We start from the raw sequence: 24,134 nt of genomic DNA, 5'->3' as shown, positions 1-24,134 counted from the left end.
TATTTTAAGTGCACTTTCACCAGTTCAAAACTGGAAGATAAAACATACCATTTAGATGGGCGATCTGAGAAGCTTGAATCTTAAATAGATTTAACATAACAATGGAATTTAAATATTTATTTTTATTTAGGTGTAAATTTAGAAAATTTCCTAAGCCATGTTTCTGTTAATGGATATTTTAGAAGTAGATGTCATGGTGGGTTTGTCAGTGAATCTAGTGCAAAATTTGGCCTTTTTATGGCATTTTCTTTTATGTCTTTGATTCTTAGGTGCAAGAATCAGTAATCTCTTTGAACCCTATGCTATCAAAGACAACTGATTGCCAGTTGAGTATAAATTTAATTCAAATGGAAGCTCAGTTTTCAGTATCTCAAGATAGCTGGATAATGAGCAAATTGTTTCCATGGTGTCCACAAATCGCTAGCCCTCAACTAGAGGGGCATGTGAAATACTGGGAATTTTTTCTAATAGTCTATCTGGAAGATGAAATATCTTTATCATGCAGTAGTGAATGATTCCCACTTCGGGAGAAAATTATACTCAGGACAAATGTTTTATACCTTGCAACTAAACTCTACTACCTGAGTGAATTCAGAACTTGCTATGTATTGTGCATCAAAGATCTTCGGCAATGCATGCTATCAGACAAAGATAGTCTCACCACATAAAACAAACTCAGTAACATGCATGTGTGGCTAACCTAAACATCTGCCCTTTAGCTGTCCACACACCAGAAATATTTCTATGACAAAACCTCAAAGCACTTTCCTCTCTCACCTCCAGCCATTCCAGAACACCAAAGGAGAGTCTGGCGAGAATGTGTTCGTTTGCACAAATGGCCCTGTAGTAGAGCTGTTTCAGATCATTGCAAGGTCACAGTTTGTCTTACTTATCTCCTCAAATGAAGTTTAGTTGGCTGGCTTCTTTCTAGCTCAGGTTGTCCCCAAATGGGCATTAATCACAACTTTTTTCTGTCCATGGGTCTGCAGTTCTGAAGCAGTATATCAGAGCACATCCGCTTACTTTAGGCTTTATGACTTCTGCTTGACCGACCATGTTTCACCTTGCCTTTTTAATGTAGAGTTTAAGGGATGGCGTTAGCTATCCTTGGCTACATAATGTTTTTACTTTAGTAATACAAAGGAGTGTGGTGGTCCTGGAGGCCCATAGCTTCTACCCACACTTTTCATTCCCATCTTAACAAACTGATACTGTTTCATTGAAAATGGGACCGTTTCACCCAAAAAAGCATTACTTTATTGGCAAGATGTGGTTTGTAAAACTGAATTTATCCCCTAATGAACTCAAGACTTCAATTTATTATATCTCTTCAATCCCTTAATCCAATGGTTTGAATGACATATAACTTCATGTGGCTACCATTCACTTAGAATGGTGACTCTAAAGTTCTATCACATCTTAGGCATTTCCAATAGTTTCAAGGATGCTATGCATTCTTTAAAAATTTTTAATTGATTCGATCAGTTGGCTTGGAAGAATGGTGATATTTTTAAATTAATTACTACCAAGTAATTTATGAATAGTTGCAAGAATAATTTTTATACTCTATTAACATCTATTGTTCCTATTGAATCCCTGCCTCTTTAAATGATTCAAGGCCATAAAGTCTAATTTATCATTCAAATCAATTTTTCTGCCTCTTTTCTTATTTCTAAACTATTGAAAAGATTAATATTCTTAGTGATGTTTATTTACACATAGAGATGTGGGGAATTTAAAAAAATTGCCGCTAATAAAGCACTTGGAATAATGTAGGTGCTAATTATTTATTTTATTTGGAAGTGTAGTGTTTCCATTAAGGTACCCTGCGATCTTTGTGTTCTGCTGGGTAATTATGTAATTAATTCTAAAACAGTGAGTAACACTTGTTATTTCTAAAAGTGCTGTCCTACTTTTCTGTGCCACTCCTAAATTGTAGCAGAATATTTCATTTTCCAAAATCCCTTTATAAAATAATTCAAAGATGTATGAATTTTCCCTCTAGGTTTTTTTTCTGCCTAGACAACTACAAAAGCTTTCAAGAGACACATGGCTAATTATGAGATTGGCAGTTTCTATTTACAGCTTTTCATGAGGTAAAGTCATCACAGTACAATCAGATGTACAAAATGCTAAGGATACAGCACAGTTTTGTCCAGGGTTCAAACAAAATCTAACCTGCTCTTTCTTAAGTTACATTCAAGTATGAACCTTATACCCAATTTCATAACAGTAAGCCATATTTATGCTCAGGATTTAATTGGGCTATATCGCTGGGGTAAATAGTTTTTGAAACTCAGTATTTATGAAAATACTATTTGGATTTTTTAAAATGGCACAGGATTCTCAAACTCTTAGGAACACAACTCTTCCGAACCTTGTCAAAGTTTTATAGGTCCCAAGGACACATTTATACTGTAAATAATAAAACCTATCCGTAACTGTAAACAAAACGTAGATTCCTACTAAAAGGGAGTGGAGATGAGTTAAGTATTGAAAATTCTTTTTTATTATTATTTAAAAGAATGATTTTGTTTGATGTAAGTCCTTAGGTTCATGTCTACTTCAATAGAAAAACAGTTATAGTGAGACAAACAGACTTATTAATGTCTCATTAAGAGTTGAGTCTATAGGAAACATATATCATATGACACCTGAAAATTTCTTATTTTATAGGAATTATTCATTAGTGTTATGGTTTATATTAATAGTAAAAAGAAAAATACATTCTCATCCAAAGTTCTACTTTCCTCTTCTATCACTAAGAAAATATTTCACTTTGATCTTTACGTAATCAGTAGGATATTGTCTAATGTTATGGAAATGTTCCATAGTTTCAAACAACACAGAACACTGTTGAACAGATGTTACTTACATAATACTTATGTATTAACTCTATGATTTTTAAGCAACTGTCTATGAATAATAAGGGAGACCTTTCTGTTTCCTATAATGGTAAGCTAAATAATTCAGACCAATTCTCCCAATAAAAAACAACCAGAAAAGCTTAATGTCTTTCATCAGGTTTATAAAATTCTTACTATTATCCCTTCAAATACAAAGAATCCCAAAGGACACACTCTCATTACTGTAGAGTATTACTAAACAGGGTCCTAAGGAGAAAGGATGCTGTTAAGTACTGGGTCTTCGGTTTTACTGATCTAGGAGATGAGTGGAATCTGCAAAGTTCAAGGCAGAGGAATTGCTCTGCAGAATGGGATAAAAGAGGACCCCAAGACTAAAAGCTCTGAGTGCAAAGAAAGAAGAGGTGTTTGGTGGTGACCCATGGGAAAAGGAGACTTCAGAGAAGAGAAATGAGTAAAGCAGACTTTCAGGTGGTTCATTGGGAAGTATAGACTGTAAGTCTTTCCCTGCCCCCTCTACAGAAATGTCAGTAAAGACTATATTGCTCCTTGATTCTTAGATAGGCATAATTTTTGGGTGGTGGGTGCATTTTAGGGGAGTGAGCTTGAAGAGGATAATGAGTCAGATGATAAGGGAGACTACCACACTACCACATGATAAAGTTTCCAAGTCTGCTAAATATACAGGATGCTGGTTATGAATGATCAATTCATATCTCCTAACGAATGGGAAAGAAAGGGATTAAGGTTTTGAAGAAGAAAGTTAGATTTGATTTTTTAAATTAAGCTGTCATTGATACACAGTCTAATGAAGGTTTCACATGAGCAACAATGTGGTTACTACATTCACCCATATTATCAAGTCCCCTCTGACACTCCATTGCAGTCACTGTCCATCAGCGTAGTAAGATGCTATAGAGTCACTACTTGTCTTCTCTGGGCTATACTGCCTTCCCCATGACCACCTACATAGATTCGATTTTTTTTTAGGAGGTAATAATAATATATATATATATTTAATTTATTATTTTTATTTTGGTATCATTAATCTACAATTACATGAAGAACATTATGTTTACTAGGCTCCCCCCTTCACCAAGTCCCCCCTACATACCCCTTCACAGTCACTGTCCATCAGCATAGTAAGATGCTGTAAAATCACTATTTGTCTTCTCTGTGTTGTAGAGCCTGCCCTGTACCCCCCCCCACACTATACATGCTAATTGTAATGCCCCCTTTCTTTTTCCTGCCCTTATCCCTCCCTTCCCACCCATCCTCCCCAGTCCCTTTCCCTTTGGTAACTGTTGGTTCATTCTTGGGTTCTGTGATTCTGCTGCTGTTTTGTTCCTTCAGTTTTTCTTTGCCATAGATTCGATTTTAAGAGGAATTAGGTTTTGTGGGAAATTTCTGAAGAGAGAATTGTTAAGTACGATTATCATATCAAATAAAGTTAAAAAGATCCTTCTCAGAGATGGAGAGAAAAGTCACTTCTTGGAAGTAATATGGGCAGAGAGTGGGACTGAGCAAAGATCAATTCAGGCAGGGCTAAACCCTATAGCACATTCTATCAAAGCCAGGAAGTCAGAAGATCTTTGTTAGTATCCAGCCTGTTACTCATATATTTGTAAACTCACTGAACTCTTTTCAAAAAATGTCACAATTTTGGACAATATCCACCATATCATAGATAAGTTTTCACAAATGCCTAAGGTGCCTAACTGGTTTTCTTAGTTTCACTGGAGATGGCTGGTAATTACAGGTATGCTTTGGTTATGTAACTATACTCCTATTATGTGAATGTGTGTGCGCAATTTAAGTAGTAGCTTAAAACCTATACATGCTGAAGTTACTCTACAAGAAGATATGTCCACGAAATAATCAGTCTTCCCATGTTTTCTTCTGCCTGCTACCTCTATAGCTTTTCTTCTTCCTTCCTAATTACAACCCTTAAATAGAATTCGTGCCTCATATCAAATTTACCGAGTATCATAATTCTTCCAAGTGGTAAAGATACCTCAAGACAAATGCTGGGCATAGAAGCCACAGGGCATAAATATGCAAAGAAGTAAAAAGCTAACCTTTTCAAACAATAAGGCTTCTCTCTCACTTACCAACTTTACATTTCCCTGTATGGCCCCGGAAGATGACTGGTTAGCCAGAGATGGGTAAGATTCCTCAAGGGAGGAACAACCTAAGACAGGCACAGTCGCAGGGGGACCATCAGGTGAGAAATTGGGGATCAACAGAGGTGAGGCTTAGAACCTCACCCCCCCTGTTCTGAGAGAAATCTTCTGCATCTGTGGATGTTTTATTGCCCTTGTCTAGCTTGGATTAACACATAGTCTACAGGCACACACCTGATCATCTACATTTGCTCTCTTACAACACTAAACTATGTTTTCTACCTTTATCTTGTATCTACCTACCACTTCAGCATTTTATTAAAAATAATAATAATAAAGAGAGAAATGTGGTATCCACATATAAATCAAGTATAAAAATCAAATGAGTATTCATATTTGAACTGACTGTTTATAGTTCATAATGCATGAGCAAAACCAAAAGTTTCTGTGATGGCTGCCCTTGTACTGTTCACCATGTAACTTATTCACTATGTAAGAATTTGTTCTCCATGTAAGAACTTGTTCGTTATGCTTCAGAAGATTGGAGACTGACGAAAATTAGGCTTGGGGTGGATTAATGATTGTGCATTGAGCATTGACTCCCCTGTACAGAATTTTATTGTTGTTAACAACCATTTGATCAATAAATATGAGAGATGCCCTCACAAAAAAAAAAAAAAAGTGCACACTTCCAATTGTAAAATAAATAAGTAACCGGGATGTAACGTATAGCATAAGGAATATAGTCAAAATATTGTAACAGCTTGGTAGGGTGATAGCTGGTACCTAGAATTATCATGTATATAAATATTGAATCACTGTGTTGTACACCTGAAACTAATGTAATACTGTGTGTCAACTATCCTTCAATAAAAATAATTATCTACAAAAAAACAAACAAACAAACAAAAAAACAAAAACAAAAAAAAACATGTAACTGAGAAGTATCTTGGCTCTAATCAAATATAAACAGCAAAGTCAAACATAGATACATTGTCCTAGCAAATTAATCCCTGGGAAAGCTACTAAACCATGCTACATTGCAGTATTGAAAAGATGTATGGCCCTCATGTTCTGCCTTATTTGTAAATTTTGGATAATTTTTTACACAAGCTTATGTATTTTCATATTTTTATATGTATCTTTGTATATTTTAAATTTTTTAAATATAAAGCTTATACATAAATAAAAAAGTCACAATTTGATACATATCATAGCATAGTGCACCTGAGAAGAGATGCCACTCCTGTTCTAAGCAGGTTTTAGTTTGCCCTTTAAGGAAGGAAGACAAAGGGGATACGTACTCCCTCCTCTGTGTGCCCATAGTACTCTGTACTTTTCTCCATAATGGCATTTGAATGTCACATTCCAATTAGTTGCTTATGTCTCTGTCTCTAATAAACAACATGCCTAGAATGATTAAGGTAACTAGACATTTTTGCGCCCTCTGAAGCTACCAAGCACAGCATCTGGAATGTGGCAAGTGCTCAACATATTTATAAAATTATATTTATAAATGTATAAAATATACTTTAAATTATATATAAATTATGTATATATACATACATATGGTTTTCAAATGAAGTCAGGCTTAGAAGGAGGGAAAGAAAGTGAAAAGGAAGATGCAAAAGGAAAGAAGGAAGTAATAAAAAGGAAAAAGAGATAAACATCAGTTCCAGAGTCCATTCCCAAAGGTTGGAGGTTTGAAAGCTAAGGAACACAAAAAAGAGAAATTGCTGTCGGAAACTGGACACAGATGAATCTAGTGTCAAAGAAAGGCAAGTTTTTAAAATGGTAGATCTTTCCAGACAAGCTTTTGGTGCACTTAACAAACCATTCTCCAAGATCTGAGATCCCACACCCCCCGGCAACCAGCACAGGGTCATAGGCAGGTTACAGCGATGTTCTTCTTTTGTGAGACTTCTCGCAGCTGCTCTTTGAATGAGCTGGAAACTATAAATAATGGCATCTCCAGACCCACTAAGCAGTACATTAGTGTAACAAAGGCATATATGTACAGTGAAAAAGAAGCGAAATCATTGGAAGAAAGGAGAAATTTCAATTTGGCATGCACTGAATAGGATAAAAGGCAGATCTGGCCATTTCTCAAACACAAAATGCCATTAGGGGTCCGTGGTTACATCCTCCATTTTTCCACCTTGTCTAGCAGCCAATTTTAAACTATAGATCATCATCCTCCCACCGTGGTGAGGAAATGGTTACTTAATGGATAATAAGATTTTTTAGCCATGATATGTCTGTCTTGGAAGACTTCAAAGTTGAGAAAGAGAGACAGAGACAGAGACAGAAAGATGATAAGAATCAGAAAGTCTCCCTCTGAAATCATGCAAACAAGATAACCAAATCTGCCAAAGAGACAACTCAACTACAATGGACAGGATAATAGATAAAACCAGTTGTCTTTTGACTCAGAGAAAAATGCTATTTGGCATTACATATAGTATAGAGAAATAGCAGAGATAAAATTATTTTGTTTTCAGGAAAATGTTGCTTTAAAAAATACACTTTATATTTCTGATCTGAGCAAAATAATAAAAATGAAAGCTTGACACCTTAGGGATAGAGATTTCCATTAAAAAGTGAAAAGAAAATAAGGCTAGATGCTACTATGATAATAAATGATTTCAAAATCTTTGTATAGAAAATTTTAAAATACAGAACCTTCCCCACTTAGACTATTTCAGATTTTCTGAGAAGGACAATAATACACCAGAAGACTGTGAAATATGTAATGGGTTAACTCATTCCTCTCATTAATGGATATCTATCAACCACATACATAATTGTCATATGTTGTTTTCTACCTTCCAAAATATACCTACTATAGGAAAAGTTATCATTGCTGACTGTTTGTGAGTGAATTCTAAAGGAAGCAATTGCATTCCTAAACATAAGCCTGGTTCCACTAAAACTACAATAATCTCACTTTAAGCAAAATTCTAAATCCATGAGGATTCAGAATAAACACACACACATTCACAGAAAGTTCTGATGTGTCCAACAATTCCAGCTTCTCCCAGAAAGAGAAGTCTAGAGAATGTTTCTGATTAGCAACTATTTCAAAATAGTCTTAACAGGTCACAAACTCCCTTCAGCTGAGTCCTTACCTGGAAAATAAAAAATATGAGCTCTGACCTTGAATCCTACTTCTGTGGTGATATATGACCTTGGGAAAGTGACTTTTCTATCCCCTAAATAGGGATATTGAGGCATAATAGCCAGCAATTTGCAAGGAAATTACAAGTTTATGAAAATAAATTAGGACATACCGGAGAATTTTTGCTTCCCTTAACTGACAAGCTTTTTCTGTTTGCACTCCTTCTGCTCTCTTACCATTCCCATGCAAAAAGTTCTACAGAATAGACAAAGTAAACAGAACGCTGTAGCTACAGAAAATCTTCACTTGAAATGGCAAAGCTATGGATTGCTAAGAAGGCAACAGAAGGACAAACAGAAAGGAGTCCTTTTGAAAAAGGGGGTAACACCTCTGAAACAGACTTCAGGTGGACTTCAGGCTTCAAAGACACTGCCATCAAAAGAGGAGAAATCTATGATCCGTGGATACCACCACCAAACAAAGAATGATTTTTTTAATGTATGTATAGTGTAGAAAGGCATATAGGTCACATGCTGGGCTTTTTAGCCACACTTATACACAGAAAGTGATTTCTGCAAAAATTACTATCTTCTTATATAGGGGAAAGCAAACAATATATAATTCTTTAATTTGTGCTGTTGTTTTATATTCAGTTTTTCATTATGTACTCATTTTATACCTTGATCCAACCATGGAAAACATATTAAGCTCCCAAGTGGAACATTTTAATTGTTGTGGGTGGATAACTGACCCTTAAATGGCTGCAAACTCTGGCAAATGAATTATCTGTTTTCTAAAAAACCCTGATTAGAGCTCTTTAATTTATGGAAATCTACCTGCAATAAAACCAGATCTGACCATGACCAGCCTGAGTCAGTTGCTCATCCTGTTTAACATTTCTTCTAACAGGGTCACTGAGAACATGTTAGTTACTCTTTAAACTAATGTGTTCTTAATGATGCTATTGCAACATGATGAATAAAGCATTAGCCCTACAGTCAAGATCGCCTCAGGATTTACAGACTTAGCAGGACATACCACCTCCAGTGTGGTGCTCTGGGCCAGAAACCTTGTTCTCTTTTTCTCCAAATGCTACCATAACCCATGTTTATGCTCTGAAACCTGTGGGCGGGACCATAGGGGCCTTGGGTCCCCTGGGGGCAGTCCTTTAATTCTATGGGGAGTCACAGATGGTATAGTTACCTCATGTGGATGAGCTAGTTGGGGGAGGGCTGTGGGGGGAAATGCATGTGCATAAGATACCCAATTAGAAAGTTCTAGGCTGGCAGGGAGAATTCTGGGAAATGGGTCAAACCTTTGGAGCCATTACTTATGTTCAGCAAGATTCAAATGGAGGTGCTCTGACAAGATCAAGGCCTGTGAGGCCCAAAGGTATTCAGGTTCCTGAGGCTCAGGGTTAGGTAGAGCAAGGTGATTCTAGCCTCTAGGAACATCCATGATCCAGAAGCTAATAGATCGTCCAGGTTCTTTCTTGGTGAAGGTCTTTTATGTCTTAGCTGCTTTTGGAGGTGAGGAATCATCATCAGAAGTAAGGATGGGCCACACACAGGGGTCCCAGCAAGGTCTTTATAACTCAGAAAACCTCCATAAAGTTTCCTGCCTTCACAAGATGGGGTGGTATAAATGCTGCTGGGAAGGTTCCAGCATGAAAACAAGGTTGAGGGTCACTGTAAAATACTGCTGCCCCACCTGTAACTCCTACTCTGCTCTTCATCTTGGTTACAGATTTCCATGAAAAGGTATAAATGTTCTGCCCTCCACCCCACCTTCTCCCATTAACATTCATTCTCCCTGTTAGTAGGAGGCACTATTTACCTTTTAAAAATGTCATGTAGAATATTTTCAAATGATATATCCAGTAAGAGTTGAATATCCAAAATATATAAAGAACTCATACAACTCAACACCAAAATAAAATAATAATAATAATCCAATTAAAAATATGGACAAAGAATCTGAATTGACTTTTTTCCAAAGAAGACATACAGATGACCAACAGATACAGGAAAGGATGCTCAACATTGCTAGTCATCAGGGAAATGGAAATCAGAACCACAGTGAGGTATGGCCTCACACCTCACACACAGTCAGAGGGGCATCAACCAGACAAGCAATAACCAGTGCTGGTGAGGATGTGGAGAAGAGGGAACCCTCATACACTGCTGGTGGGATTGCAATTGGTGCAGCCACTAGGGACAACAGGGTGGAGGTTTCTCAAAAAACTAAAATAGACGTACCATATGACCCAGCAAACTTCTGGGATTTACCCAAAGAAAACAAAACCACTCATCTGAAAAGACAGTAGCACTCCTGTGTTTATCACAACATTATTTACAGTAGCCAAAATATGGAAACAACCTAAAGGTTCATTGATAGATGAATGGATAAAGATGTCTTACATATATAGAATGGAATATTACTCAGCCGTTAAAAAGAATGAAACATTGCCATTTGCAACCACATGGAAGAAACTAGAGAGTATTATGGTAAGTGAATAAGTGAGACAGAGATAGACAAATACTATATGATTTCACTTATATAGAGAATATATATAAAAAAGAACAAACAAACAAAACAGAAATAGACTCACAAACATGGGAACAGACTAGTGGTTGTGCCATGGCAGTGGGTGAGGGATGGGTGAAACAGGTGAAGAGGAAAAAAAAATTAGTGAGAATGTTTGCTACCTTGATATGGGTCATGGTTACATGAGTGCATACACATGCCAAAACTCATTAAGGTGTACACTAACATTTGTGTATCTCATTATACCTCAAGATGAAAAAAAATTTAAATTATCACATAGAAATCCTTTCTTACAAGGGTTTGGCACTTGGAGGACTAAACTCTTCAAATAGAATTTCTTTCTCTACTCCAGTCTTCCAGATCAAAGACCTGTCTGCTCTGAGAAAACTAACCTCTTTATCTAACTATGGCTGTATTATCAATTAGGCACTAATTGATTATAAAACACTGTCTTGTAGAAACCTGCAATAATATTGGAGAGCTGAAAATATTTTGTGTCAAAATGCAAGGAAATGTGCACTATCAAAAAATATTTATTTAAATGAAATACCTATAAATTTTATATTATGACAATTGCTCTAATTCTCAAATGTAATATTCAGATAGCTGGAATCATTTGTCAGTGGGGTTTTCTCACATTACAAAAAATCCCCTAGTCTGCACAATTATGGAGAAATCTGAGTTGGTTTTAAATGAAAGCAGTTAACTTGCAGGCAAATAATTTTAAAATAGAATCATCAAAGTCCTGTCCAAAGCACTACAGACAAAATTACATTGAATGAATTGAAAGATGGGAGTGCTTTTCATGTTTGACATGACATGGGGGTGAGGCCTCCAGAAGCAAAGTGTGGAACCTACACTGGTTTCAAATAGCTGTTTTGAGGAACTGTTTGTCTCCTTCCTGCCTTCCATGTGTGAAGTAAACAATACCATGTTTCCCCAACGCAGTTCAGGATCAAATGCCATCCCCAGTTATCTATTTACAGAGTACTTACATATCACTGGGGAGAGGCTGAGGAGCAAGCAAACACTGACCCTAAAGAGCACAGAGAGGAGGCAGAAAACATCTGGCCCATGGTATTGAATGTAACTTCATGTTAGTTCAGAGTAATCATGTTTATTTAGAGTTTTATTATTTATAAAAAAGAAATTACACTGAATGTGCTTTGTGGGAATTACAGTATATTTCTATTACTACCATGGTTTATTATTTTCACAGCCATGTGGCTTAAACCCAACCGAAACAAATATTTTAAAAGAATTCCCACTAGCCTTATCACATTTTTTTCTTTCTAGTCTTAATGAAACAGATCTGCTCTTCAAGTCCTCTGCGGTTCTTATTCTTGTGCAATTCTAAGCTTTATGGTGTATTTTGAGATAATGTTATTTTAAAATAGTGACTAAGAAAATAACCAGCAACTAGTGGTGGTTAAATACTGCAGGGCGGGAAGTGATGGCATCTGAGAACTGGCTACCAACCCCAAAGATCCACCACGCCTTGGCCAGCAGGCTGCTGCTTTTATTCCCAGCACAGATGAAGTGGATGGGTTCATACCGACATATCAACTTGACACGTACCAACCTGACACAATCTCCATAATACAGAGTTTCATTAATAAGCTAGAAACAAGGCAGATAGAACACCGAGACACATAACATAAAACTAAACGCAGCATTATTTCCAGACGTCCCACAATACAATCTCCGAACACCAAACTCTTACTTTAATAGGTGACACCACTTACATGCAAACTCCCCAAACTCTTGCTACCAGTCCTAATTACCAGCTAATTCAACTGTCCTTTTTTTCTAATAGTGATGTCTGCATGGAAATGCAGTAACCCAGTCCTTTTCAACCTGAGAATAAACATCAATATACCTTAGGTAGATGGAAACTGATATTCTTGTAAGGACATTTTTATTTTAACGCTAGTACTTGTGATGAGTTTGTAAAGCTGAAGTCTATAAAGGAAAAGGAGAATGTCATTCCCTCAGCCCTTCCCCATTCAGGGGGAAATAGATTATTATATAATTCATGGGGGAAAAACAGATTATTATGTAACAGTCCCACATATTTGGTATCATGAAAAATCCACAACAGCCTGTGAGACAGATGGTATTAGCAACTTTTTACAAAAGAATAAAAACTAAGGTTCAGAAAGTTAAGACTGAATCATTTATCCAAGGTCACAAAGCTAATGAATGGCAAGAGCCCAGGGTTCAGACAGTATTAGCCTGGACGTCTACCGTTACAGATTTGGGGAATTGAGGTTTTCACTAACAAAGAGCTACACTAGGAGGTTCTTCTTGGTTTGACTGGCTCCAAAGACAGAGGAGTCTGGGGTAAAGGGTTAGTTCCATCCTTCAGGGATGCATTCACTCAACAGATCTTTATTAAACACTTGTTGTATGCAGGTCACTGTGCTTGAGATTAGGAATATAATGGTGAGCAAGACACAGACCCTGTCTTCAATTAAAAAAAGCATTAGCAAACTTGAGTTTGCTGTAGTGTGGCAATAGATTACTTTTAGGAGCCTGTCTATTATGAGGGAACTAAAAGATACATATAACCCTCTATCCCAACACTATCTGCCCCCCCAAAAAACAGACAAGTAAACTGAAACCAGGAGCTGCTGTGAGCAGTAAGCAAACATGAAGACTGAATTACTCGGCGAAAACATCAGCATCAGCATTGTGCCAGAATAGAGCCTGTGTGGCATGGTAGAGCTGTAATCTAAGGATCCCACAGTCCTCAGGAGCCAGAGGCTTACTGTGCCTTTGCGTGGCCCTCCCTACCGTCCCCGGTCAGCCATTGTGAACCCTCTAAAGATACAGGCAAGGGAAAGAATCTGAGCAATTCAGAGGAATCACTGCTGGAAAACATCTCAAGACCCAAAGCTTTATTGAGAAGCACATTTTTCTTAAAGTCAGAATATTAACTGTGCATTGAGAGAAAACGAGAGGAGTAATGGATGTGTAAGACATCTACACAGGGTTGATCTGCGTCTGAGGTTTTAATGGGTTAGGTTTCATCAGAGAGTTTCACAGACACCTTAACCCAAGTTGGACTTAACTTTGTCCAAATACATAAACGGGGTAAATCTGTGGTTTGAGCTGAGTTGGGAGCTCATTATCATTGTCAAGGGTTGCCCAGAAATTGTCATCCCCAAGCAGATAGCACCTATCTGTGATCTCCAATTGAGCTACACCCTCAGTGCACTTTTACTCTCTAACGAAACTATGACAGTGAGAAGTAAGGATGGCCGGAGTCCTGGGGCTGGAATGGCGGGAGGTGAAGTTGGGTTACTATTCCTTTCATCAACATCTTCCTGTCCTACTTCTCTTCTTCCCAACACTGTGTCTCTAACACAATCCTGTTACACTGGCAGCCAACTAGCGGGCAGGCCTGGAGCTCAACTGTCCCTTCTGTATGCCCCTACGGACAGGAGCTGTAAGGCGTAGGAAGTGGAGGTGCTGCGGACTGGGGGAAGTCACGAGCCCCGTGAACCAGAAAGCCCAGCTTCTAATTCCCATTCCAGGGGGTGCTGGAGGCATGGTCTATGTTTTGGTGTGAGGTGCACTTGAATGCAAGTCCCACTGAGGGTTTGTGATAGCCATCGCCAGGGCAGCAGGTCCTTTGTCTTCCCAGGAAAGATGAACCCTAGAGCTGACCCAGGGCTTCCTCTTTCTGCCTCTCCTGGTCTGGCAGCACAACTCCTATACCACAGGAGAGCTCCTGTCACAGGCTCCCTTTGGGCGGGTTTCCCGAGCTTTTCTGCTTTATGCCTCCAATCCTCACCTCACAGGTTATGTGAGGGGCTAACCCATAATGCCTTTGGGAGGAACTGGAAGATGAAACATTACTGGCAACACTGTAGACATTTTGATAGTTAAAATCCCCATCTGCTTTGAGAGAGGTTCTCATAAAGGAATTCTTTGGGTTACAAAACAGCGGCAAAATCCCATCAAAGATAATTTTGAGAGCACATCTTCACACCAACTGTTCAGCTCTAAAAAGTACAGATTCTGGGCTCTTTGGTTTCTCTACCAGTATTTTGGTTTAATTTATTTCTGTTTCGCATGACACCAGAAAAATTAATTAGGTGGTTTGAGCCTGTGAGTGGCAGGGGTTTGGCAGTGGCTTCACTGTTTTGGTCTGTAAACTCGTGTGGTCCCATAGGTGAAACAGTGGGGGAGGTTTGTAGTGTAATCTTGATGTCTTAATCCAGCAAATGGAATTCAGAACAATAGCCAACAACGTCAGGGACCTTTTGGATATGTTATCTGCCAAGAGATTACACCTGGGAACCAGGGAGACAGAGATGAGCAGGCCATTTCAGGAAGGGCAGCAAATTAAAGAGAAAATGTGAGCTAATGCTGAAAATGTGATGCAGAATAAAAGAGATTATAGCTGTAACCTTCCCATCGGAGTTGCATTGAACTGAGTTTGCAAGCTCCTCACTCAGTTGAATTGCAAAGATACGTTTATGAAGAGAAAAGGTGATTTCTGAAATATATTAAATATGTTACAATGGTTGTATTATTTATATAGGAAATCCAGAAAGATATACTTCCTCCATTCCATGCAAGCACAGCTTTGTTATATGCATTTACATTTTCTTATTTTATATTCTCAACTGGCTTTCTTGTATTTGCATATTCTTAGCCCAAATCAGTGAAAGCATATTATGAAGTATAAGCCACAGAGACTCAACATGGAGGATAAACAAAGCATTTAGCTGCGTAGCATTGCCTGTCCTGTCGATTGCAGCAAACAACAGGCACAGTGGTAGTATGTACTGTGTGACTTGGGTCTGCTAATGTGGATGGACAGGGGTTAAAACTGGGACCGAAAAGAAGCTACAAGGGCAGCCTCATCTTCAGATTACTCCCTTTGTTTAAAACAAAACAATGCACCAGATATTAGTTCATAACACATTTCAAGTCTGCCGAGGGGAAGTTAGCAGCAGTAACAAGATGCTGAGGTTAACAGAAGATTGTTTGCTCCATCCATTTACTTACATACACTGAAACTAAACCAAGAAACTGTACCTTATTTGGTCAGAAGATTTTTCTATTTATATTCATAAATTCTTTTCTTTCTTTCTTCATTTTCATTTTTTTGCTCCTCAGAGAACACCTTTGTAGATATGGGTGTTTTAAAATTCTGATCAGAATTGGCAGTGGGAAAAGAGCTGGGGAAATAATGGACACTCCAACACTTACTGTGACACATTCACAAACCCTATGAACTTTTAACAAAGGAACAGTGTCCACAATTAAGTTTGAAATGAGGTTTTCTTTGCGGGCACACTTATGGTAAGTGGCGTGTGAGTGAACTTTACTTTATAGTCAGCAAATGATACCAACTGCAAAAACATCATGGTTTAATAGAAAATAAAAGAAAATTGTTGATTGTTCGTAGATCTTTTTTCTTCCCCTAGATAAGTGCGGCAGTTTTAAAAATTGTATTTCCTTATTTAAATGCCACATATATGCCAAGGAACTCAATGGTACAGAAAGTCATTTTCAAATAGTCATGGCCTAAAGCTGTCTTTCTGTGTTATTTGGAAAAGTTTTTGTTTGATTTGTTTTAAACTGTAAAGAAATTTCCAAATGTACAACTTTGGCAAGAAAGATATTAAGCTCACCCATTTGTAAACTAAACCATCACGAGTGAATATAAAAAAAAAATGTAATAGTGTAGAAAATTAGAAAAGAGAGTGGGAGTGATGGTTATTAATTTGGACTTTGAGGCTAAAGCTTACCTCCTGTCTTCATGTGGCCTCCATTCTAGCATCACAGACACCTACACCAACAGCTTCCCCAGTGCTCTTGCACAGCCTCCAAGGTTCTTCCGAGTCTGCCTTCTGGTCCCCTCTGCAACCTTATTCCCCACAGATCCCCTCCTCCCAGAGCCCCCAGACACAGCGTGCTACTCCTCCTTGAGCACACGAGCATGATCCTCTCTCCGCGGCTCTGTGCTTGTGGTCCCTCCAGATGCCTGAACAACCACAGCCTCCCGGTCCTCAACCCTTAGCTCCTTCTCTGCTGAACTAACACAGTTTGCTGAGAGGCCTTCCCTGACCTACCCAAAGTAGGTCCTTCTGTCCTTCCACCAGCCTTATTTTTCTCCAGAGGGTTTCTCATTATATGAAGTTATATTATGTAATTATTTCTTTGGTAAATTGGTCTTCCATAAAGGCAGGCTAACTTAAAATTTTTTTTTATGTTTTTCCTGCTAAATTGTCACCAGGCAAAAGCAGTATCTGATACTCAGTAGATAGGCATCCTCCCTCCCCCCACATACATTCACTGCATATTATGAGTGTGTGCCTGTGTGTGTGTGTGTATACATACACAGACACATACATATATATTGTGTTTTTTCATTTTCTGTATTTCCTAATGCTTTGACATCTAGGGGCCTTGCTGACAAGGCGAGGCCTGCCTCTCCCAGGGCCAGCAAATCCCTAGAGACAGCAAGCCACTCCCCTGGAAGCACATGGTACAAATGCAGCCCAGCCCAGTCCAGAGCTCAGACCCTCAATCATCTCCTCTGTGGGGCTCCCACACTGAGCCAGTATCCCCCCACCCTAATCACCCCAGGAACATGACCCACACAAGCAGAGATGCCCCTGTACTCAGAGCCCACTATAGTATCCAAACTAGCCAGTCCTAACTGGCTTACCTGCTTCGCCTGTTCTCCCCTGAGGGAGCCATAAACCTCCTGCCTTCATTTTTCCCTGACTCCCTCTGTATCCTGCCTGACACTGGAGCCTCCCATGCGGTCCCTCCTTATCCTCTTAGGAACTGTGAGTAGCAAACTGTCTTTTCAATGGCAATCTTCTGATTTCTTGGCTTTGCCATACCTGAGTAATAATAAAATCTACATTTTTAAATGCACACATATAAATTTGTTGAACTCAATTAAATAAATAAAGTTTACTGTATCTTCAAGGAAAATGATGTATAATCATCACCAGGAATGATTATTTCCTGGACTCAGGAGAAATAAAATGGTTGTGTCATTTTAAAGATTTACATGTAGTTTAGCTCTCATCTGGGCTCTGAGGTTAATTAATGTATTGTTTTTGCAGTTATTACTGTGGCCTCTACCTTTGACCCTGAAGATGCTTTTGGATCAAGACACCACTAACTCAAGGGTGTGGCCCTGCCTTTTCCTTTCTGCTGCATGCAGCAGTTAATGCTAGACACCAAACACCTATGAATTATCAATAAAACACATGCAAATTTATTCTCTTTGAATATAAGGAAATAGTAAGTCCTACCCAGAACTTTCTAAATTAGGGAGAGCTCTAAAAGTACTGCGGACACATTTCCAGGACTTGAAGCACTCAGTGAGCTTTATCAACACATTAGAAAATAGTTGTTCTGTTTTCATTCCAAGAAAATAGAGTTCATGTTGTTCCATGGCCCACTGATCAGATGCCTCGATGTTCTCTGCAGGAACATGTATCAGGCAGGGCTAAGCTTGGGCCTGGCAGCACGGCAGCCGTGCAAACTGATCCTGGGAAACTGACCTTTGGCTTGGCTCACAGTGAGCTCAGAGAAATGTGCTGGTAGTTACCCCTCACCTGCACCTGGTAAGGAGGAACGGCTGGGGCTTGGAGTCTTCAGCACAGTAGGGACAGGCCAGAAAAGTAAGTAGACACTCACAGGGATGGCAAAGGAAGCTTCTAGAATGAACTGTATTAGCAATAATCAGAGGATAGTTTTCAGAAAACTTCAAAAAAGTCTTAAAACTGCTCATATACTTTAAAAACATACTTTTCAAAGAAACGCAAGAATTTAACATGTATATGAGAGGAGGTGGGGCACTCCCTCTAGCCCACCTGCTCTCTTTGCTCCCCCTGCCTCCTACACGTCATGGCCACTTGGGGTGTGAGCATTGCTCTGCCTTCCCTCTAAGCATCCTTCTTGGTAGGCTCACATCAAGGGCCCCCTTCCATGTGAAACCTTACAAGATCAACTATTTATGACTGCTTGCTCCCTCCACCTCCAGGGTTCCTCAAGGATGGGATGTCTGGGGTTTTAACTTGAGACATGAAAACCTTTATTTTAATTTGTAACAGTTTACCTTTACTTTGAGCCACATGAAATTGATGCTTTTGTGGGTTAAAAAATGGTCAAATATTGGCAGTTTCATATAGTCCAATATAATATGTGTCAGAAAAAAAGTATTATAACAAAAATCATATGATTTCACTGACATTATTGCTTAGGAAGAGGTAGAACACTTCATTGAGTCACACATAAATAAGTGTTCTGACAGCACAAATAAATTGTTATGCTAATATTCACCATCAAAATGCAAAACAATTACACTTTGACAACCAGAGTTGTATAGGTCCCTTTTGCCATTTAACATGTCCCATTTTTATGTGCTTATTTTCTTTCTGTGTCTATGTGTTTGTGTTTTCTTTCCCTCCAACTAGTTTCCAGACATTTAAAGATGGGTCATTTATGACGATGATATCTCACCAGGAAACACAAATTTGTTTTCCTTCTTGTTATTCTAAAGCTGGAAACTGATGGGCTATGCTGCTCTGGCTGGGAGGCCTGAGGCCTGGAGCAATTTCAAACTTAGGACTCTTAGTAGCATTACATGCTAGAAACTGCCAGGAACTGTTGAGAGGCAGTGTGGTCTGCTGGACAGAACGTGGGCTGACCATCTGGACTTACTCTATTTAGCAGCATAACATGCATAGTCTTTTCTGTTTCCCAGTCCCAACAGACAAAGCCACAAACAGGTGGGAGAGAAGAGCCTTTTGGAAGCCAGCTTCTGCAATGATGTCCTCTTGGCACTTGTCCCCACCGGCCAGCTACTTACTGACCACAGCAACCAGCATCGGGTTCAGTTAAATACTACTGTCTTTTACACAAATGATGGCTGGATCTTTTGAAATGTGTGCGATAATGATGACTCACATGCTTCAAAATATTAACTAATGCCACTCCATGTATATTTCATTTCTTTTTTTTAAAACATATATAATATTATATGCTCTTGCAACTTATGCTTTTTTTTAAGTACAGTGGTTAAGAAAAAAAATATGCCTACTAACCAGTCCTTATTGCCATTCCTAGAATGATGTGTCTCCATAATATCTAGCAAGTCAATGATTAGATGTCGCAACCAATATGAAAGAAAAAAATCTATTGTAGAAATACGTGGTAAGGAGAGAGGACTAAGATGTTATTTTCATCTAGAGTGTCAGGGAAGAAGCACAGAGTAGAAATACATAAGCTGAGTCTTGAAGGATTAAAAAATACCTCAATATGAAGAGAGTGAGGGAGAGGAGTCAGGCAGCTCAAGAAGTGGCTGGTAAACCTCAGTGTGCAGAACGGAGAGAGGCAGAGGCACTGCAAGGGCAGTGCTGCCTCCCTCTTCACTACTTTACATTTAAGTGGATTTGTTCTGATTACATTGGTCTTCATATCTATATAATGACAATGGTAGTTTTCATTCTCTAAAATGTTGCTTTAAGGAAAACATCAAGGGATTTAAATTCATGCTTCCTAAGTAAAATGTTTTCCTACATAAAGATGCTAGTTAACAACTAGAAAAGTAAAGTGAGCCTTCTTATAAAAGATGGACTAAAAAGATTAGGAATGCCTTGACAATATAAACATGCATTTACTCACCAAATCATGAAATAGTAAGTTTTACTGCTCAAAGCTTAAAAGGGATCGTCTTAGTAGAAAGAACATAAAGCACATTTTTACAGCATTAGAAAGTAAGCTCAGAAATTGTTAACTAGGAGACCAAAAATAAACATCAAATACATACATTTTAAGAGAGTTTTAAAAAAAGTCATGGACAGCAGATTTATAATGGTTTAATTAAACCAAGTTAGGAATGGCAGGAGTCTGTTCACAACCTTTGAGGACAGGAAAGAACCATATAATAGTGTTAATATCGACCAGCTGCAAAACGAAAAGTCAGTAACAACATGAAGATGACGGACTCCTGGAAGGAAGTTCCTACATCAGCCTGCCATTCGTAACAGTAAGAACAGAGAACATCAATTCTAATCAGATCCACACCATTGACTTACAAAAAACATTTAAAAAGTTTAGCAAAAAGGTAAGTATGACACCTACACAGAGGTATCAGCTCTAATATAAAAGATTCTGGAAAATAAAATTTTGATCATATAACTATACAGTCATAATTCTATGAAAGAAAAGGGGATGGAAGGACTATGGAAATCACTATGTCCTTAAAAGTACTTCTATGATAAATCCTGATTCCACAAGGACAGGAAATAAATAAAAACAATGACACAAAAGTAAAGACAAGCATGAAAGTATGCGAAGATTTCTTAGAAGAAAGCTGGACAGGCCTAAACCCAGAAAGACTGGGGTCAAACATTTTGAAAAAAATATCGAAGGTGGTACACAGAATGTACTTAAAAATATCCAAGGAGGAGGAACAAGGAAGAATAGAAATAGTTTTGGGGAAGGCCATTAACAATAGACCACAAAGATGACCGAATTGTTCAACTCCCATTTTGTGCATCTCCCTCTATAAGCAAAATACTCCACAAACCAGGAAAAGGGCATCACAAAGCATATGCCAGCGGGCAACTCCAGCCCCAGGCGGCGGAGGCCGAGGGAATGGGTGGCACCAGTGCTAGCGTTGGGTTTTCTCAGAACCAGGAGCGAGTATAAGGTTCAGTGCTGGAGCCAACGTGGTACGATACTAAGGTAAATGCTACCTGCTTTCCTCACTTGCAAATCTGAGTTTAGCAAGTTTATTAGGATTCAGTCATTTAACCTTGAAAATTTAGTTCGACTTTGAAACCGCCCATTATGACTCTGAATTCCAAAAAGTTGGTGTCCGTTTTGGAATGATGACTTACTAGCTTTGTGACTAGGAGAAAAAGGTAAAGGAAGAAAATGATCTTCATATATTAGAAGAAAAGCAAATACAGACGAGGGACTAGATTAGTTAAGTAAATACACCAAAGAATGGAATTAGGACCAGTGGGAGGGGATATAGCAAACCGGTTTCAGGTTCATTCATTCTTTTCCCCATTCACTGAATATTTAGTTAACTCCTACTATGTGTAGCGCTGTGTTAAGTTCTAGGCAAACTAAAAAACTCACCCCAAAGAAGGTTAGCCCAGAAAGGTAGGTCAGTATATAGGCATGTATGTAAATAAATGGGTACATTAATGAAAACACAGGTTACTAGAAAGAACAGAGGGGAAGAACCAATCAACTCTGGCAGTGGAAGTGACGTTAGATTTTTGTGAAGAATGGATGCAGGTAAAAATCGGAGGGGGTATTAAAAAGGAATAGAAAGTGTTTCAGGAATCAACACTAGGAACAAAGACATTAGATGAAAAGTGCATGGCATGGTATAGAAATGGCTATTTCCATGTGGCTGGAGCTTAAGAGGAAATGGTAAAATGGTGGGGAAATGACGCTGAAAACATAGGTGGGGGGCCATTCTATGGTGCTTGGTTCCCTTAGGCAGTGGAGACCTACTAGAGCATTTTATATTTGGAGTGACAGGGTGAGATTTGTAATTTGGAGTGATAATTCTTAAAGGGAAGCAGAGGGTAAGCTCATGAGGAAAGAAGCCTGAGGAGGGCTAACCCACCCCCAAGTAATTACCAGAGACCAGGCAAGATGGGGCAGTGGCAGTAGAGATGCACAGAAGGCACTAGTTTGAGAGAGATGTCTGGAGATGGAGAGGACTTGGTGAGCAACTAGAATCTGGAGGTGGTGGTACAAGAAGGTAATATTTAAGAACTAGTTCCAGGTTTCTGGATCAGGGGACTTGGTGGATAAAAATAGGGGATTTCAAGGTACATGAACAGTTAAAGTATTAGTTTAGTTGGGGAGCACGAAAATGTGAGCTTTCTATAGAGCAATCGAGTGTTTCCACTACTGAACTTCTGGACAAAAGCGTGTTTGTCCACCAGGCAGGTGTCTGCTGCTCTCGGTAGCCGCAGCGCTAGCCTCTGTGGCTGGTGCACACCGGCTCTCAGACTTTGATGAACATTAGAATCACTTGAGGAGGTTTTTACAAATACAAATGCTCAGATTTTTAAACCCTCAGTGGATCTGATGTGATCCAGTTTTTAAAAAACAGGCACTTCTAAAAACATCTCTAACGGAGATTCTGATGTTCATCAAAATTTGACAACCACTGTAGTATACAGTCAGTAAATAGCAGATTAATTAATTAAAAGTAGGAAAGGAAGGAGAGAGGCTTCCTCAAATTTTTGAAGAAACAGCTGGTCGCCTTTCTATACTCAACAGTGCAGTGTTGGTTGGGAAGTCTGCAAGGTGGCATTTCAGATCCTGCAGTCTTAAGGGTTCACGAAGTGATGATATGACGTCACTGGGCTCCCACTCCCGCCGACAGAGCCCTGCCTGAGTGCTCATTGGTCTGATTCGATTAATCTTTTTCCTTATAACTTTTAAGTTATTAAAGCCTACCCTTTTTCATAGAAACATGTTCTTTATAATACATAAAATTTCATGAAGTTAAATATGTATTTTTCTCCATGTCTGTCTCTTCTACTAGACTGGAGTTCCTTGCAGGCAGGCGTTCTGTTTCTTTTGCTTGCTGTTGTGTACCTGGCACCTCCCCATCCAGGTACCCAATACCCAGGTGTGTGTTCACTGAGTAAGTGAGCAATGAGCCAGATTTTTCTTAAGAAAACTTTTAGACCACAATGCATTATTTCCAGTATACCTATAGATCTGTCCATGAGTGTATTATAGAACCAGAACATAGTTTCATAAATAATAAAAATACATACAGCTACAGACAAGACATGTTTAGATATTTTACTTTGAGGAAACGGTTTGGCTCCAAGAACTTTGATGAGACTTTTGGCTCTGGAAACCCAAGGGTAAGACAGCTTCTTATATCAAATGAATCAAATTTAAAATACGGAATAAACATCTAAAAGGTAAAATAAGCTCAGGTGTTTAACCTGAGAAATAAAATAATGTAAACTCCGGTCTTGTTCCTTATCTAAATCTAAGATGTTTCAGCCTTAAATCTGATGAATCCAGGGCTTTCATATCAATTACATGTTGATGATTCGTTCTAACAGGAATAAGACAAATAAATGAATGAAAGGATGAGCTAATGGGAAACCCCAAAATTATTAGCAGAGAAATTAAAGAAGTAGGAAGAGGTGGCTGACTTGAAAAGCCAGAAATGTTAAAAACCTCTATACTAATTATGATTAGTGTGCTTCCATATATTATCTCATCTAATTCTCACAACAATTTACAGATCAGGAAACTAAAAAATCAGAGTGACCTTAGATGTATGCCTAAAACTGGAACACCATAAAAAGTGTTAATTATAATAAATCACTAAAGTATATTTTTGTTAAAATACTAAATATAAATGTCATCAGAATGATAGAATACTATGTGCTGATTAATGATATAATTTGGTTAACTAAGGAGAAAGTCATATTG

At 38.5% G+C, this 24,134-nt stretch overlaps 1 protein-coding gene across 16 annotated transcripts in view; it reads right to left on the bottom strand.

Moving 5' to 3' along the window:
• Positions 1–24,134, bottom strand: part of ENOX1 (ecto-NOX disulfide-thiol exchanger 1) — a 572,438-nt gene that overhangs the window by 194,061 nt on the left and 354,243 nt on the right. The window lies entirely within an intron of this gene.

Source organism: Manis pentadactyla, chromosome 17 (assembly GCF_030020395.1).
Source record: "Manis pentadactyla isolate mManPen7 chromosome 17, mManPen7.hap1, whole genome shotgun sequence".
In the NCBI taxonomy this organism is placed as follows: domain Eukaryota; kingdom Metazoa; phylum Chordata; class Mammalia; order Pholidota; family Manidae; genus Manis; species Manis pentadactyla.
Note: the sequence above shows the minus strand (reverse complement) of the source record. Positions and strands in the feature narration are given on the sequence as shown.